This window comes from Anarhichas minor, unplaced genomic scaffold (assembly GCF_050575085.1).
Source record: "Anarhichas minor isolate MPS153535 unplaced genomic scaffold, ASM5057508v1 ptg000058l, whole genome shotgun sequence".
NCBI classification, from domain to species: domain Eukaryota; kingdom Metazoa; phylum Chordata; class Actinopteri; order Perciformes; family Anarhichadidae; genus Anarhichas; species Anarhichas minor.
Window position 1 is genome coordinate 735,001 of NW_027466504.1, and position 17,555 is coordinate 752,555.

At 42.4% G+C, this 17,555-nt stretch overlaps 1 protein-coding gene across 6 annotated transcripts in view; it reads right to left on the reverse strand.

Annotated features, from left to right (window-relative positions):
• gbf1 (golgi brefeldin A resistant guanine nucleotide exchange factor 1) overlaps positions 1–17,555 on the reverse strand; it is a 95,923-nt gene that overhangs the window by 57,512 nt on the left and 20,856 nt on the right. Inside the window, exon 1 of one of the 6 annotated variants that reach the window (XM_076077345.1) lies at positions 795–809. The exons of the other annotated variants lie outside the window; for them this stretch is intronic. The gene's annotated coding sequence lies outside the window, so the exon portion shown is untranslated. Of the gene's footprint in view, positions 1–794; positions 810–17,555 lie in introns of those variants that run through there. 6 annotated transcript variants of the gene reach the window in all.

Here is a 17,555-nt window from a genome sequence, read left to right on the forward strand (position 1 = left end):
TTGGCCAATCTGCCAGTGTTATCCACTGTTGTCATGGTAACCTACCTAACTGCTGCTGACTTGTCCTCGAGCAGCAATGTGATGTTTCAGAGTATGATATTTTCCTCTTAATGACTTGCTATAACATTTGATTCAGACATTCATGCTCAACATTGGTGATTCGTGACTTTTCATCCTGCCTATTCCTCAGGTCAAAGGTTGAATGTCCAAATACTTTAGTTAATGAGCAAATAACTGCAAAATGAATGACATTCCCATCAGCCTAAACTAGACTTCTGTCAGTGCTAGTAGAGCAAATTCATGCTAACACACTAAACTAAATGGTAAGCATGTTAACATTACCATGTCATTGAGAGGATGTTAGCATGCTCATGTTAACTCAAGCTTAGTTTATACTCGCCGTAGTGAAGCCGGCGTGCGCGATCACATGACTGTCACAAATAGTTCACTGATAAAAACACTGGTTTTTATTTCTAAGGATTATACAAAGAAGACCAATTTGTTGTGACATGCTTTAGAAACAGGAAGTCTTCAAAATCTATGTTTGAGTAAATATTTTGCAGCTAAATCAAATTGTTTACAGGATATTCAACCTTTATAACGAATTTAATAATTAACTTGTTTCTTTACAGGGCTTGTAATAAGGCAATAAAGTAGTCCATGAATATGAGATATGAGTTTACAAATAATCACAATCCCTCTTCTATATAATGACCCATTAGATAATTGGCCCGGCAAAATGTAATCTCTCAGAAGCAAACCATAATCATCAACATTAGTGTCTACAAGCTGACCAATAGAATAATAGGATCCAACAGATCAGTTCCCAGAGGAGCTTCGCTGGGCATTCCTCTCTGGGAAACCACCACTTCAATAGTCCCTCTCTTTCTCTGGAGAATTCAGAGCAAAAGGGGGTCAAGAGGGAGGGGGGGGCAAAAATACAAAACAGGTAAAACAACAACGGGGAAAATTAGTGGAGTCACGCATGGCGCTGTGAAATGTTGAGCCCGGAGTGCTCGCCGCAGCAATACTGTGAGGATTATGGCTTTCTTAAGAGCAGCTCCACTCCAGACAAGGAAAAACAACTTGGACTTCAAACGCGAGTGTCCAACCATTTTCCAAAAAAGTGCACATGTGACCGTCGTGCATTAGCGTGTGGTTTCCAATACCCCTGCAGCTTGTTTAGAAATCAAATATGGAATAATTTGGAAATTTACAGTCTTTTTATCTGCCGCCAGGTCACTTTCAGGCCTCGCTTTCAAAAGCAAATCTATTCCTTGCTGCTATATTGCATATTTTCCCTTCTGGTGTTTAAGTTAGTTATTGTTAAATTGGAGAGCTTTTGTTCTGAGTGTAAATTTAGCAACAACTGCACAAAAACAAACACGTGTTCCCCTGCAAGATAAAATAGAAACATAGACTTATGAATGAAGCACAATACATATCAGTGATAACTTCTGAGGGAGTGAGACGGTGTTGGTTTGACCCGTCCATCAGCTGCCAGAAAACTTTTTAAAGAGGCTTTTTGTGTGCCATTACTTTACAGTGTGGTGGGGGGTGGGGGGGGGGAATGCTCAAATGAATCTGTCAATAGATCCTGATGAAGACTTCATCAGAGGCGATCACCCTGTAAGTGCTACGGCTGCGTTCCCAAAGACCACAGATTGGAAAACCCAATTGTGTTGTATTGATCCAGCCGGCCATCGGTGAACAGGAGCGGTCTGTCGGTGGCCACCACCAATCTTCTTAAATAAAGTCTAAATACAGGCTCAGTACTGCGACTCAATCTCCGGAGCTTGTGGAGTGGAGTGAAATAAATAACGCCAGCTGCAGGCGTGGTGAGGCAATCATTCTATAACCAGGTTAACCTCTGGCTGACATTGACCAGAATAAAAACTGAGAAAGAAAAAAAAGGCAGGATTAAACGGGCTCAACCAGGCGTGCATGTTGCCATCTAAGGGCCGAGTCTGCTGGGTACAAGTCCTCATATAAGAGTGCATACAAGTCCAACTCCAGGTCAGCTTAATTGGTAAAAAAAAAAAAAAGGGGGAAAAAAGAGGTTTGTGAAATGAGCGCATTACGATTCACCATGAACCTAATCCTATGTACCTTCACCATGCTTCTCCATCTCTGTGTTAGAGCTGTAGTGACAGTATCCAGCCATGTGTGGATTACCTCTCCAAATGACCCCAGCAACGAGAGAGAGGAGAGGCGGGGGTGGACCTTTGCCCCAGGAGAGCACCATCTTTAACACATGCACATCTATTGGCACTGGAGCAGAAAAGGCTTAGAACACAGGGAGCACCAGCAGGAGATGAATCTGAGCTGCAGATGCTCCGTATTGTCCAGACAACAAGAGGAGAAACAATGAAACACAAACAATACCTGCAGCCAACCAGCATCTCAAATGGAAACATACAAACATTTCAATGTGAGGGCCACAAAGATCTTTGCAGGGCTTTTTAAGAGTCCAGGGTTGTGCAAACACAGTGTGGAGGAGCAGAGCACTACAAACCGAAGCAGAGGAAGATTGCATCTACGGCTCTGGCATCGCAACGAAGAAGCTTCCTCGTCTTACGAAAGCAAGTTAAACAAAGAACACGCTGAATGTTGTCCAAATAGTATGAGAATGTTGCAAAGCTTATATGACTTTGCATATGCTAGTAATATTCAGGCTGGGCCAAATGATTTCTATGCACCTGTGAGCTGACGCCCAGGTAGCAAAATACTTTTTAATCTTTACCCTCCTAGCTCTGTAATAATGTGGTCACAGGTGTGCACCTTAATCAGACTGCCATTCAAAAGTATTGATATAGTTTCGAGTTTTGTTAAGTTTATTACTATACAAAGTGATGGTGATAAATGTTATTAATTTAAATGGTTGAACTTAAACTGTGCCCTTAAGACACTAATAATATGAGTTATGTGGTCTGAATTTACTGTGCACTTTCAACACTAAAGAAGCCGAGAGAGCCTATCTGTGTCTGATGCTACACAAACAGAAAGAACGTGTGCACAGTGAGCTGCTGTGATGGAGGAGCTGACCATCCTTTTGGTGGAGCTACAGACAAAGACAAAGAAACAGCAAAACGCAAGAGACTGTTGAAATAAAAGGAGCGCACATTCATTAGAAAAATGACATAAACACTCTCACAGTGCGTTTTGCTGTCGTTTGTGGTGGGAGCATTGTGTGTGAGTGGGGGAGAGTCGGAGCGCTGACGGCCGCTGCACTCGTTGCGTTGCTGTGCATGAAAGCTTTGCGAGGACAAACACGTGTGCGACTGATGAAACACAAAGGAAGGTCGGGTTGTAAAACGGCGCTGTAGGGTTTTAGACTACTAAACAGAAAGACGTGCGATAGCGATTGTGACATAGCCGGACGTGTATAAAGTCGATGCATCTATACGTGCAGTCAGCAGCAGAAGAAATGTGTGGAGAAAGCACTGCAGCAGACACATGTGTGCTCTCAAGCTTTCAGTGAAAATGGACAGAACTAGATGACACCTTCTATGAAAGGTGTACCAGAGGCAGAAAGAGGGGAGCAGCAGATGAGGGAGGGGTGAACCCCCCTTTGACCGACGCAGCGGCCCAAAACCAAACACTGATGGTTATTGATCTGGACCTCTTCAGCTGCTAAAATTAAGAGTCAGGGTCCTTGGTTGCGATGCTGAGGAGAAAGGCAACACTCTAACAAGAGCAGCAAGGCTAAATGAAATCCAGGGAGAATCTTTCTGTTCATCTGCCGAACAAAGTCCTGCACGACAGTATTCTGATCCATCTGTCGGGAGGAGTTTGATGAATGTCGGCTTTCCTTGGCCCTCGGCCCCCACCCTCCTTTCATTCAGTCTTCTCCCCTACCCTCGGCCCCTATATTCCACTGAATGAAATTGACACTTGTGGATGGGGCAATTAGGATGAAACAATGCTATGGTGCTCCATACGGTCATTTCATTGGGCCACAGTGGTATTTTATAGATGCTTGGAACAATGCCTCTGCACAACCTAAACAGGCAATTTGAAAGCCCTGGAGAAATTAAAACTTTTTAAAATGCTTGGGAGGACGGCTGTAATGGCTACTGCAGGGGAGCATTTCCTAAAGGGCTACATGGAATATAGTTTGCATTTGTATTTACAAGAACACGGTTACTGGAGTGTTCAAGAAGCAGAGAACCAACAGCCTTCCAAGCACTCATAAGCTCCTGAAGCCGAATCAATCGCCAAGTCAATCAAAAGACGTCTTCACATCGCTTCTTCAGAAAAGTAACAAACGTAACAGCTGCTGCTTCTTTTATCTCAGTGAACACATTAAAGCTCAAGCCGTGTGGTTCTGGTGCCGTTATTCTAATGCTGGTGTTTCAGTTTTAGTTGTTGAATAAAAAGCATTTCCCAAAATGTTTGGTGTGTTTTATGCACGTTTGTAATCCCAAGCCGAAAAAAAAACAGAATTCTCGCCAAACAAACAAATAAGCGCATAGTTTATGAATATTGGCGTAGTAATTAGTAATAACAGCTTTAACATGGACAAGCTGGTAAGACTAATTCAAAGAACGTCAGCCTGCTACGTGAATTGTTAATTTTCCAAACCAGTGATATGTCTGAAACGTGTAACTTGAATGTTATTTTTTTGTAAAGAAGCTGAAGTACAGTGAACAACGTGTGGGAGCTCGTTGTCATGTCATGTCCGTCCAGCTTTAGAGCTTCAACTGTGACCTGCATCATCAGAAAAATGCAGAAAACAAAGGGGACTTTTACTTGCACAACTTTTGGAGATTTTTGCCTTTTCAGATGTGATGTGTTGCATATCCGTCACTCATTTATAGCATCACCCTTTTATTGTTAGAGCGAATCAACATGACAATATTAACATGTCACAAAACATCTAAATTAGACAATTACACTGTTAAAAGACTCCACGTCACTCTTTAATGCCGGGCTATCATCCACACACTGTTCCCCTAAAAACATTTAGACACAATTTGAAATGACTGAACTAAAAGCAAATCATTTCCGAAGACGGAGCTTTAATGAACAGCTCTACATTTCACCCGCATTGTCATTGGAGAATGAGTATGCATCTTTCAATGACATGTTTTACAAAGTCACAGAACTCCCCCACCATTCCCTCCTTTGTTTGCCACAAGTGTTAAAGACGATTCCACTGAAGACACACAGCGCCGGTTACAACCTCTGACCCAGAGGGCTCTGTTCAAATTGTCCTTTGGACTTCATGCTGATCATTAACACAAACTGGAGCTCCTGCCACTGGGATGAGTGTGTGTGTGTGTGTGTGTGTGTGTGCGTGTGTAGAGATAAATGCGGTAGATGGGGCTGCTGCACAGAGTTAAGGAATGTAGGCAAAAAAAGTAAACTACAACGTTGAAGTCTCTCTCCCTCTGTGTGTGTTATCACAGCTTCTCCTCTCTTTGTTCACATAAATGACTGGCCGCGTGTCTTTTGGTGCATGTGAGCGTGCATGTTAGTGCATGTGAGCGTGCCCCACTGGTTAGCTCGCAGCTCTGCACTGCTGTCATACAACAGTGACAGCATGGAAGCGTAGAACCCACGTTCCGGTAAACACCGTTAGCAGCGTTAGCATCGTTAGCTGCGAGCCGTCGGCTCAGGCGTCGCCATGTTGAGATCTGTTGGGAGGCTAGTTAGCTATATATGCACCTATGGCACTGTGAGGGACTGTTGTGACTAATGATGGCTAGCTGGTCCCGGCTATCTTGTAGTGGATCTTTGCTTTGCTTCTGTGTTTTCGGTGAGATATTATCTCAGCTCAGCAGAGGTGAAGCCCTGGAAGTCAGATGAACAGAGTGGAGATTCTCTTTTCTTCAGTCTGCCCGTGACGCCATATAACCACGTAGCTAATGCTACCAACAGCTGCCTGGAGGTATCAGGTTGATGGGAGCAAATGAATGAGTGGGCTGATTTAGTTTCTACTGAAACTGATTATTGAATGAGATGTCGCCCCCTTCCTGTCGGGGGAGAGAGCCTCTGCAATGACTAAAGGTTTCACCAAAATGCTTTCTTATGTTCATAGACGATTCTTTTCAGCAGCTTTGCGTTTCACCGCAGAAAAAAAGCAGAAGCAGTAAAAATAAGTAGGTGCAGTGAAACAGCATGACTTCATCACCAAACCCTGCCTGGGTCAGAGCCTGCCAGCCACTGTGTTGCTTTGCACCTGTTATCCTGTACATAAAATGTATTTTCTATGCTGCATACTTTGCACAGAGGCCACATTATTCCACTTAATGTGTTCCACAGCCTGCTGTCCCCTCATGATGGATGGACATACGTTATGCTCAGTGTACTTATAAATAACGGATGTTTTATCATAGCGAATTCAAACCTGAGGAAGTGCATATGAACACCAATGTGTGCTGTATAGGAGGGAAATGTGTTGTAGCACTTTGAGCTCAAAGAAGTAATTCATCAGCATTTCATTCATGTCAAATAACAGTCCTCACATGAATTCTCTTCCATGGTTAAATATATTTGTCCTTCATTGAAACTGACAAAACATGAACTCTTTAAACACTTCTTCAAATGACCTGCCTTGCCATGAGTGCAGCCATCCAATCCAAATCATTCCATTTCATATTGATGCATAAGTGTTTGCTTGTAGTGTCACAGTGACGTGCCCTTCAGATGAGGCAGGCTCGTATTATCACCTCTATTTCCAGAAAAACAAACAGTGGAGAGCAAGACACACAATTTCCATCCCATCCTCTAACCATGTACCCTTGCCAATGTCAGCATGTGTCTTGGTTAAGATGATGGGTGGGGAGAGAGGAAGGGGGGTGAGGCACACATTGGGGTAATGAGGTTTGGAGGGCTAGAGGTTGGGTACAGTAGAGGGTTAAGCTGCACATGGCATCCATACGGCAGGATAAACCAGCACACATGCTCGGGGCTCTGACTGGATTTCACACATCTCTTGATGAGAACTGCCATCCTCAAGTGCAGAAAGAATAAGAGACGGAGCGCCGGACACGTATGGTGAGGTCGCAGAGCAACTACTAGGTAGAATTTGCCAAGAAAAACTGGAGAATGCAGTTACAATAATTCACACAAATGCACGGAATATGGTCATTTTGGCTGACATGAGCCCCAGATATTAGCAAATGCCTTTGAACTGGACACAGAAATTACAAATGAACCCACTTTTAAAGCAAAACATGCAGAAAACCACCGTTTGCCGACCAGAGAGCGATGACTGAAGCTGATCTTGTAACTGTAAAGTGTCCCACTCAGCTTATCTTGGTCACAAGAAAAACAGGAATCTAAAGGATCCGTAGTTGTTTGGCTAGGCTACATTTTCAACCAAATTATTTGGTTGAAAATGTAGCCCAGCCAAACATAACAGATGGTCATGCAGTGGGGCTTTTGTCTGTAACAATAGGGAAACACAACTAGATGGAAACCTAGTAACTAGCTGGTCAAAGTGCTTTTCTGTTTCTCATTTTTTAAATAAAGGATGGTCAGTGGAGTCTATAATGTCAATTACTGGATAGTATAAGTGTTCATCTGGACTTTTCTGTAGTGGTTTCAGTACAAGTTGTTCTTGAAGCAGCGTATCACACGATGTGCTGGATGAGCTTCGTTTGAGTCAATAGTTGAGGACCGTGTGAAGCCTCTGAGGAGATTAAAGCGTTAAGCTTGGTTTATGCTCGATGCATTGTCCCTGGAACACGCATCAAAAGTGATATCATCAGGCCTCTGAAATGAAGGAGTGAAATTATGAATGGATTTTTAGAAAGCTGGCTCAATCATTTTGTAATGCCTCAAAAACAGGAGAACATAAAAATCAACATCAAATTAAATAAATCAATCAAATTGTTAAGATTATTCAATTTTTACTTCATTAGAATACATTTGTTGTTCTAAATACTTGACTTCTTCCTTTACAGGAGACTAATATGAGATTACAATGAATTATAATTCCTCCTTGCTTTTGAGCAGCAGTATAGCAGAGGTTTGGTCTACGGCGTTCTTCTGGTAACTCGTTGACTTCCTGCTTCTTCACTGAATGTTTTGTTTGAACGCCACCTGGCGTTTCGGAGAATACTGCAACAGATAACAGATAACGCGCTCATAGCTCACCACGGTGTCTCCTTCAGCATGAACCAAGCTTAACTAAGGACTGTTGCTCTTATTCATTTTGACAGAGCTATGGCCAACGGGGAAACTCCAACACTTGAATGACCAACGGTGTGACTTCATCACTCACTCAGTAAGTCGGGGCCAGACTTTCGTGTTTGTAGGGCCGACAGTCCAGCCCATCATTTCCACAACAAGGATACAAAGAAGCATCAAAGAAAAACAGAATGTAAACGGACACGAGGTGATGAGAGAAAGCAGGCAAGAATACGTCAGATGTGGGGAGAGAGAGGAACAGGCAGCGAACAAAGAGACAAATCTGTGGTGCGAGTGTGTGTGGAGTTATCGTCCTTATTTGTTTCACCTGCTGCACTCCTTCAGCTCCCACTAATGGCATTCCCACGGGGCCGGAGGGATTCCAGAAAGCACACACTGTACAGGCCCAGTGTGCTGTGTTCACACAGGACACAATGCACCACTGCCAGAGGCTCGCACTGCAACTTCACTCTGCCGGGTCTAACACACAGCCACCATGAACACGCTGATAGTGTTTATTATTTACATGAACTGGGTTTTTAGACTCGCATAGCTGCTTTCTACATTCTGCTTTCCTTTTGTTTCTTCTCCCTATTGTTATGAGCAAAAAGCAAGGTAGAAAACATTCAGATGACGTCAGCATACCTCTCACTTTTACACACTTTCACAAGTTGAAATGACAAACTTCCCTGATGGCCGTTAATGCCAGAAGTGACTTGACGACAGGCCAACATTAAACTTGGGTGTTGTCTGGTCTTTGTACTCTCCAACGTAAAGGGGAAGAGAAACATCACTTTAATAAGCAAGTGTCCATTCTGGGAGAAGGATTCCTCCTTTGTTGCTCTACCTGAAGCTTCTTCCTTTTTCCCCATTGAAGGGGATTTTGGGGGAGTTTTTAAATGTTCTGATGTGAGGGTCCTGGGACAGAGGACGTCGTACACATTGTAAAGCCCTCTGAGGCAAATTTGTGATATTGGGCCTTATAAATACCATTGAATTAAATAGTAAAGTTAGTAGTAATGTGACTATGATGCAACGTGACTCATGTGATCAGACGATATTACTCTAATAATATCCTAGTTGATACCTGCTTCCATATATCAATATAGATACAGTCAGGGCCTAAGTATTTGGACTATGACACAATGTTTCTAATTTCGCTTATTTACACGACTCCAATGGATTTGAAACTAATCAGTCAATATGTGGTTGAAGTGAAGATTTTAATTCAATGGATAAAATAAAAAATATCACAATAACCGTTTAGGAATTACGCCCATTTTTACACAGCCACCCACATTTTCAGAGGCTCAAAAGTAGTTGGCCAATTGTCTGACAAACGTTTTCACTATTTCATGACAAATGATGCCGACAATAGGATTCAAAATGTTATATTTGCAGTTGGTAGCTGGTCCATGAAACTCTCAGCATGCAGACCAAAAAGGTGTCAATGCAAGTGAAGGAGGCCATTCTAAGGCTAAAAACACTTAACAAACCTATCAGTCAGATAGCAGAAACATTAGGATTGACCAAATCAACAATTTAGTACATTCTTAAAAAGAAGGAATTCACTAGCAAGCTCACCAACACAAAAAGGCCTAGAGGACCACGGAAGACATCTAAAGGAGATGATCGCAGAATTTTTACCTTGGTGAATAAAAACCCTTCATAACATCTACTGAAATCAAGAACACTCTGGAGCAGGTAGGCGTGTCATTGTCAAAGTCTACAATCAAGAGACTCCTTCATGAATCTAAATACAGAGGGTTTACAACAAGGTGCAAACCACTGGTAACACTGAAGAACAGGAAGGCCCGATTAGACTTTGCCAGAAAACATCTGAAAAAGACTGACCAGTTTGGGAAAAAGATTCTTTGGACAGATGAAACCAAGATGAACTTGTACCAGAATGATGGAAGAGAAAAGTATGGAGAAGGAAAGGAACGGCTCATGATCTGAAACAAACCACATCATCTGTCTAACATAGTGGAGGCAGTGCTTTGGATGGGCATGCATGGCTGCCAATGGAACTGGGTCACTGGTGTTCATTGGTGATGTCACAGCTGATAGAAGCAGCAGGATGAGTTCTGAGGTGTTTAGGGCTAAACCATCTGCTCAGATTCAGCATAATGCTACAAAACTGATTGGATGGCGCCTCACAGTGCAGATGGATTATGACCCAAAATACAATGTGAACACAACCCAAGAGCTTATCAAGGCAAAGAAATGGAATATTCTTCAATTGGCGAAGTCAGTCATCTGATCTCAACCCAAGTGAGCAGGCTTTTCACTTACTTAAGATAAAACTGAAGGCAGAAAGACCCACAAACTGAAGGAGGTCTGGCAAAGCATCTCCAGGGGAAAAAACTCACTGTTTTTGGTGATGTTTATGGAGCCAGACTTCAGGCAATCACTGACTGCAAATGATTTTCCTCCAAGTATTAAAAATAATGATTATATTCACAATTATGTTAGTTTGTCCAATACTTTTGAGCCTCTGAAAATGTGGGTGGCTGTGTAAAAATGGCTGTAATTCCTAAACGGTTATTGTGATATTTTGTTTTATCCAATGAATTAAAGCTGAAAGTCTACACTTCAACCACATATTGACTGCTTCATTTCAAATCCATTGGAGTCGTGTAAAGAGGCAAAATTAGAAAAATTGTGTCACAGTCCAAATACTTATGGCCCTGACTGTATGTTGGCCAACTCAAACAGGTACCATGACATGACCGTACCACTCCACCACCCGCAGCACCAAGCAGTTGATTCTGGCCCTCCTCCGGACTGAAAGCCTTTCAAACTTCTACTGAGCTATCTGAGGGCCATGGTCCATGCCCCTCACATCACAGTCACAGCCAGCTGTAACATCACTGGTGGGCTTGAACTGCTCTTGAGGCTGGGTGAGGATGACAATAAGCAACAGATAAGTAACATCAACAGATAAGCCCTGAAGTTAAGAGGAGTCCCTCTGTGCTCTGAAGTCTAGGAAGCCGGTTCGATGGCATTTCAGATTTAGGACAGAGTGAGGAACTAACCATAAAAAGGTAGTTTAGCTTCTTGAAAGCTCTAAACTCTGGATGGAGATGTAGTTGGATTTGACATGTAGTTTATTTTACACAGGTCTATGTTACTGAAAAATAAGATAAGTGAGGTTCTTGAGGACTTTCAACAACATGCAGGTAAGCAAGATTCAGTGGAGAGCCCGGTCATCTCTGCCTCAGTGTACAAACCTTCACATGAATGTAACCTCATCTCATCAGCACCAACAGGCTGATACTACTGTATTTAGACATGATGCTCGCTTTATACCCACCCAGCACTGACCGCAAACCCTCTGTGTGTGTTTAATAAATGGCAGCAGTTAGGTAGGATGGCTTAGTCTAAAGTCACATAATGACTATATTATGAGCTGCAGCATTAAGAGGGATTAATACTAATCTTAGCTGTTCCAGTTTACCTTGGGCTGAGGGGGTGGCTGCTTTTAAGGGTTCCCCTGGCCAGCAGCTAGTCAGCCACTTCCCAAACAAGGCAAACTTGCATTACAATGTTGCTTTTGCATGCTGATCACTGCCAAAGGCCTGGCCGATGATCCATCTCCAGGACTACCTGCTGTTTAGCTAGTCCGGAGCGCACACACATTAATAAAGAGCCTCCCCTACATATAGCACCTCAGCCTGTGCTCTGTATGGCTGGGATCAACACCCAAATAAACAGAATGTGAGGCTGAGCATACACAGCTGAAAGCCTCAAGGTCCACTCGGTGACCACTCCTGAGCCACACGAGCTATCCTCATTCTACCAGCAGAATGAAAGCTGATACCAACTACAGAGTAGCAAGTAAAAGTAGGAACGTAAAAATGTATATTATAATTTAAAAAAAACATGAGAAAAACGGCAGTAGAGAAAAGCTACATTCCTTTTTGTCCCACAATAGATGTCACTACCAGCGTAACAAGACACATTTGTATTAAATTCATACAAACTGCTGATAGTGACCACGTCTGTCCCAGTCAAATTGATTGATTATTTTGGACAAATTGTTTTGCTTTTCAGGACAACAAATATTAATTTCACTGAGTCCATTTCAGTATTTGTCGTGGCGTAGGAGCCGGGTTAGGACACATTTGGGGCTCGTCCCTCTTGTTCCTCTTTGTGCTGGGACCTCTAGCTAAGATTGGAGAATGTGTAGTTCTGTGCTTCAGATTGACCTCTGGCACGCGTGTGTCAATGCACTGGATCTTTTTTTATGTCACATGCATTTCATAACAGCTCCTTCCAGAGAACACACGCATGCGCAAGCCTTAGTGTCACATAAGCTCTCCATATGCAACAGGTCGCCCTCTCCATGGCAACACATGGTGACTTTCGAACAACAGAGGCATACGGGGGACATTTCTGGCGACTGATGCCACACAGGCTCCATGGCGGGGTGACATTAAAGCCTATCAGGTTTATCCCCACTGGGGCACTGAATTGCCCTGCTCAGGAGTGGTTGGAGATGTCCCGGGCTGGCTTAGCAGACCAAGGCGACAAATGTCATAAATGACTCCCCTGTGGGCCTGCATGTCTGCCATACTAGAAACAGCTTTAGGGAAACTTGGGGGCCACAGGCCTGGATCTAATTGAGCATAGTGCCAGAGGTCTGTCCGTCCGGCCGGTCAAACAGTCACACTGTTGCAATAGCCTTTACCTAGAGATAAAGGAGGTGTCAGCAAGAAATTGACCAGGCATTTTGTTTTGTTTGCTTTTTTCATTTGTACATCTACATACAAATTCTAACAACATTGGTAGATAAGTTACCAACAAGCTGCACCGACAGTGCAGCCTTCTCCTCTGCGAGATCCAAGTTTCCTCGTTCTTCTCAGCGTGTCAACTCGAGGAGGAGGCTGAGTGCTTGAAGAGGGGGAAAAAATGAGCCACTTCACTGCTGTTCACATGGCAGCTCACTTTCACTGATGTATAAAGTGCACTTCCCCAGGGCTTGCTGTTTGTCATAAAACATCTCTCAGCACATAATTTAACCAAACTTGAGAGGCAAAAAGGAAAAAAATGGAATACAAACATCATTTAGTAAACGGGTGTTGGAGTCTAATAGTGAGGCTGTTTGCCAGGAGTGCAGTAATTCTAAACCATGCTGCAGTAAGTGGCTCCTCACAGATACTGTGGGGTAATGTTAGACAGCTGAGCAAATGGGATGGGATCCAGGGAGTGCATTATCTTTATGAATTCAGGACTCAATTTTGCACTGAAAGTGACAGAGACGTAGGTGTTTGTAAACACATTGTCTCGTGGTCCGCTCTCACAAAAGAATGTTGAAGAGCAAAAGATGAACAGTGTACAGCAGGCGTCAATGCGCCTTCATGTGTTCTCATTTAACCTCTGCCTGCAGTATCACGGAGTGAAAAGAGAAACTCAGCGGCATCGCTACTTCGCTAAATCATTGGTGTCGTATAAAAAAAACTTTAGAGTGAACAGATACCCAACAGTATTTGGTTTCCAGTTATTTTGGCTATACTACAGACTTACAAGGATTAGCTCCAAACCACAAAATGGTGGGCCTCACACTCTTCAATGGCCTACACTACAAAAAGTGTCATTATAAATGTCTATGAATTACACTGGATTGGGATAAAGACTCAAAATAATGTGTAATACAAAACTGGCAAATGTGCAACGCTCATGCTATTCCTGTTATTTTTGTTTGCCGTTAGCTCTTTCAAACATGTAGACACGTTATTTTCCATAAAGTTGGTTTCTGCAGTGCAATGTGTCTCCCTCACAGCGAGCTCGTTCTGCACACGCAAGGCTGCGCCTATCCAATCCGACTGGCATCACGGCCATGGAATGCTGAAGTCCACATTTTTCCCATTCAGCAAGGAAAAACGGCCTTTCAAAGCCAATCAGCTAGAAATGTTGCTTTGTTTTTATTTTCGACTGAACTTCCTGGAACCTATTATGGAGCTGTCAGGGATGTATATTTAGCTATGGCAACACAGGGCCTCCTCGCCCCCTTGCGCCACTGGTCATGTCACCTCTGATAAACAGAAAAACAATTGGTTATCCCTTTTGTCACCTTTAAAGAAAATGGCATGGGTAGTGTGTCTGTGGGCGTAAGTGACAAATACCGTCTGTGTGGCTAAACACAGTCGATGGATGTAGGATATATATATAATCACACCTTGACTTAATCCAGTGGATTCTTCAGAAATTACTTTCTACTAATTCACAGATACTGTGATAATATAACAAAACTATCATATCTGATGAGATTCTCTTACAATCTGTCCAACAATGGCCACATAGATCCATTCAGAGGCAACCGACTCGACTGAGTTAGCATCTATACAGCTGTAGCCTATATCGGGGGTTCACTGGCAGTACAGGGGTGGGGAATAGTCACAATAGCTCATAGCCTAACAACTTCTAGCAAAGAAATGGTCATGTGATGCTGTAATAGTCTTTGTAAAGGAAACCAAACTGAAGGTGGAAATGAAAATGGTTGTGGTTGTTACATGCTCACAATGGCAATGTTCACCATGTGGACCATGTTAGTTTAGTGTATTAGTATTAGTACATTTGCTGACATGCGAGTTGGCAGTAAACACAAACTACAGCTGAAGCTGATGGTAATGTCACTAAGTTAGAGTACATGGATGAAAGGTGAAGAGCTCACCACAAGCCACCTACAACAGTGTTGGGCTGTGAGGAAATGTAGTCACCAATGACTTCCTGCTGGCCACCGACGCAGGTCTCTCCTCCATCTTAATTCTCCTCGACCTCAGCCTTCGACAGAGTGGACCACAATGTCAGCCTTCTGAAACACTATGTAGACATTCATTCGGCTCTGCATTGGTTCAGCTCTGATCTGTCCCTTCTCTGTTTTGCTCGGAGATGCCTCCTCCTCTCATGCTACTCTCTTTTGTGGGGTCCCCCAGGGATCTATTTAGGGTCTCCTCCTAGTTGAACTAGCAGCATTAACATTATCTCATCTAGTCTGGGTGCCTTACCTAATGATGATACCTTGGTGTACTTTTTCTCAACTTGTCACTAAAGGTGACAGCTGTGGAACTCCCTCTTTTAAATCTCTTATTAAAACTCAATTTGTTGTAATATTTACAATTATTTTATCTTCTTATATATCTTGGTTTTGGATTCTACTTACTTTATATTATTTGTTTTTACTATAAAGAACTTATACTTACTGCTGTAAAAATAATGCTATTACCATTACTATTTCAAGGTAATGGCCACAGTAACAGTTGCAGGTCACATGACACCAACTGGCCTAAAAATACTTTTCCCATACACAAACCCTGTGAAATCCTAAAGCTTGGTATTGGGGCCAATCCTTTCATAATTAAAATGGAGCCGTATTGGCCAAAATAAGGCTGATCAAAGTGTTTCAGCACTGCTCTCCTTTACGACAGCCAGCCTTGATTTTCGAGTCAGACTTTTTTTTCCAGCGCTGACGGCTATGCCATTGATAGACTACCGAGTCTTGATTCCGAAAGATTAACGTAAGAAATATGGTTCCGTTTTCTCTAAATGCACTGCAGCAAACATACCGGTATTTGTGGACAGCAATGCGTTCGTTGTTTACGTAACGTACAGAGAAAATATTACATACCGGTGTCTTTTGGGAAAGCAGGAGTATGTCACAGTTCTATTCTTTCCCCGTCATCTCAGACTCGGCAGTGGCCATGGTGTCTCAGAGTGCAGCTGCAGTTTACTGGTAAGTTAAGCAGGGTTTTTCTTTATGTTTTTTTCTTTGTGGGGCTGGAGAAAAAATATGAAATACTGGGGGAAATTCCAATCCTACTGACTTCGAAGGTCAAAATCAAAAGCAGATTAGATAAATTTTAGTGGATTCTATTTTGAATTGAAACTGTGACAACCCTATTGCTAACAAATCTCTCCTCTCTCTATATAGGAAAGAGCAGTGTGCAACACATTCAGATAGCTGGTCTCATGTTTAAGCAGCGCTGACTGTCACTTTTACTGGTTAAAATGACAAACATCACTGGAGGCAGATCACATCAGTGGTCACTAATAATATAAAAAAATAGTGATAATTCACTGAGTAACCCTTGTTAGCTGTCTGCAAGCCAGTATCTGTGCTCATCAAAGTTCATTTGTGAGGAATGAACCTCTTTAACACCACTTTGTGGTTCACAGACCTTCAACAGGCTGATACTTCTTCCCTTTAGCGGATTAACTCAATTTTGGGAGTCAGAATGTAAACTTAACATTTCTGAACTAGGACCTTCCGTATTTGGATAAGGTAGCTCGTGAACAGTAAGCCGAGCCAGATGTAGTAGTCTACAGCTGTTACGTGGCAGATCAACATTTAGGTAAATAAAGTATTGGATCGGATAGATTTGCATTTACCCAATATCAAAGGACTCACATTTGGATCGGTCCATCCCTAATAAATTTGTATCATTACAATTGAACCCATTAGGTTCATTACAGTTCAAAAGGTCTCAAAAAGCCAAATCAGTGGACTATCTAGGGGTCATGAATGTCTGTACAAAATGATTTTTAGATATTCCACTCAGGACCGCAGTGGTGTACGGGCTGATTAAGTGAGAAAAGACACTCGGAGATGATTCTGACTGTCGCCATCACAACAATCTTATGCATATTCATTTTATGTTCTCTGTAATATTGCAAAATTATAATATTATATAGATGGAAGCTTCAAATAAGCCCAGTTGGCTTTTTGTCTCTTCCTGCAGTGTGATATTATTTAACTGTGTTATGTTTGTTTATTTTGATTCTATTGTTTAAATTGTACAAAATAAATAAATAAATAAATAAATAAACTAAACTAAACTGGCTTTTATAGAGCAGCTTGGGCTCTCTTTTGGCCTAGCTGTAGTGCACCACAGTGGAGCTTTCTTTTCTTTAACCTGCCTTTGGAGTTGCTAAGGACAGACACAGTGCTCTGTTTTCTATGGGAAACATCCATTACTTCATGTATGTTGATATCAGTGTGGGAACCATCCAAATATATCCAGTCCAAATACTTGATAGTCAATGAGCAAACTGTTCTCACTACTTCAACTGTGCAACATTAAATCACAATTCCTTCCTTTATTATGTCAATAAATAACTGACGTATCCTTTTCTCAAAATGATCAGCCCCTGTATGAAAAAGTACAGACATTGCAGTATCAGAACTCTGTTTCTCAGAGTACACACAGTATGAAGCCCAGACCAATACATCTGTCTTGTTGAGTTGAGAGGAATCTGTGCTTTGAGTCCTGGATTAGTTTGACCTATCATTGACTTCAACATTGATGCCCAGAAGTTCAGAAGTTCATTCTCCCTTGACCTCTGCGTCTGACCCCCCCCCCCCCCTTTACCACTCATAACCTGCCCAGCTCCTGCCAGTTTAAGAGCAATACTTA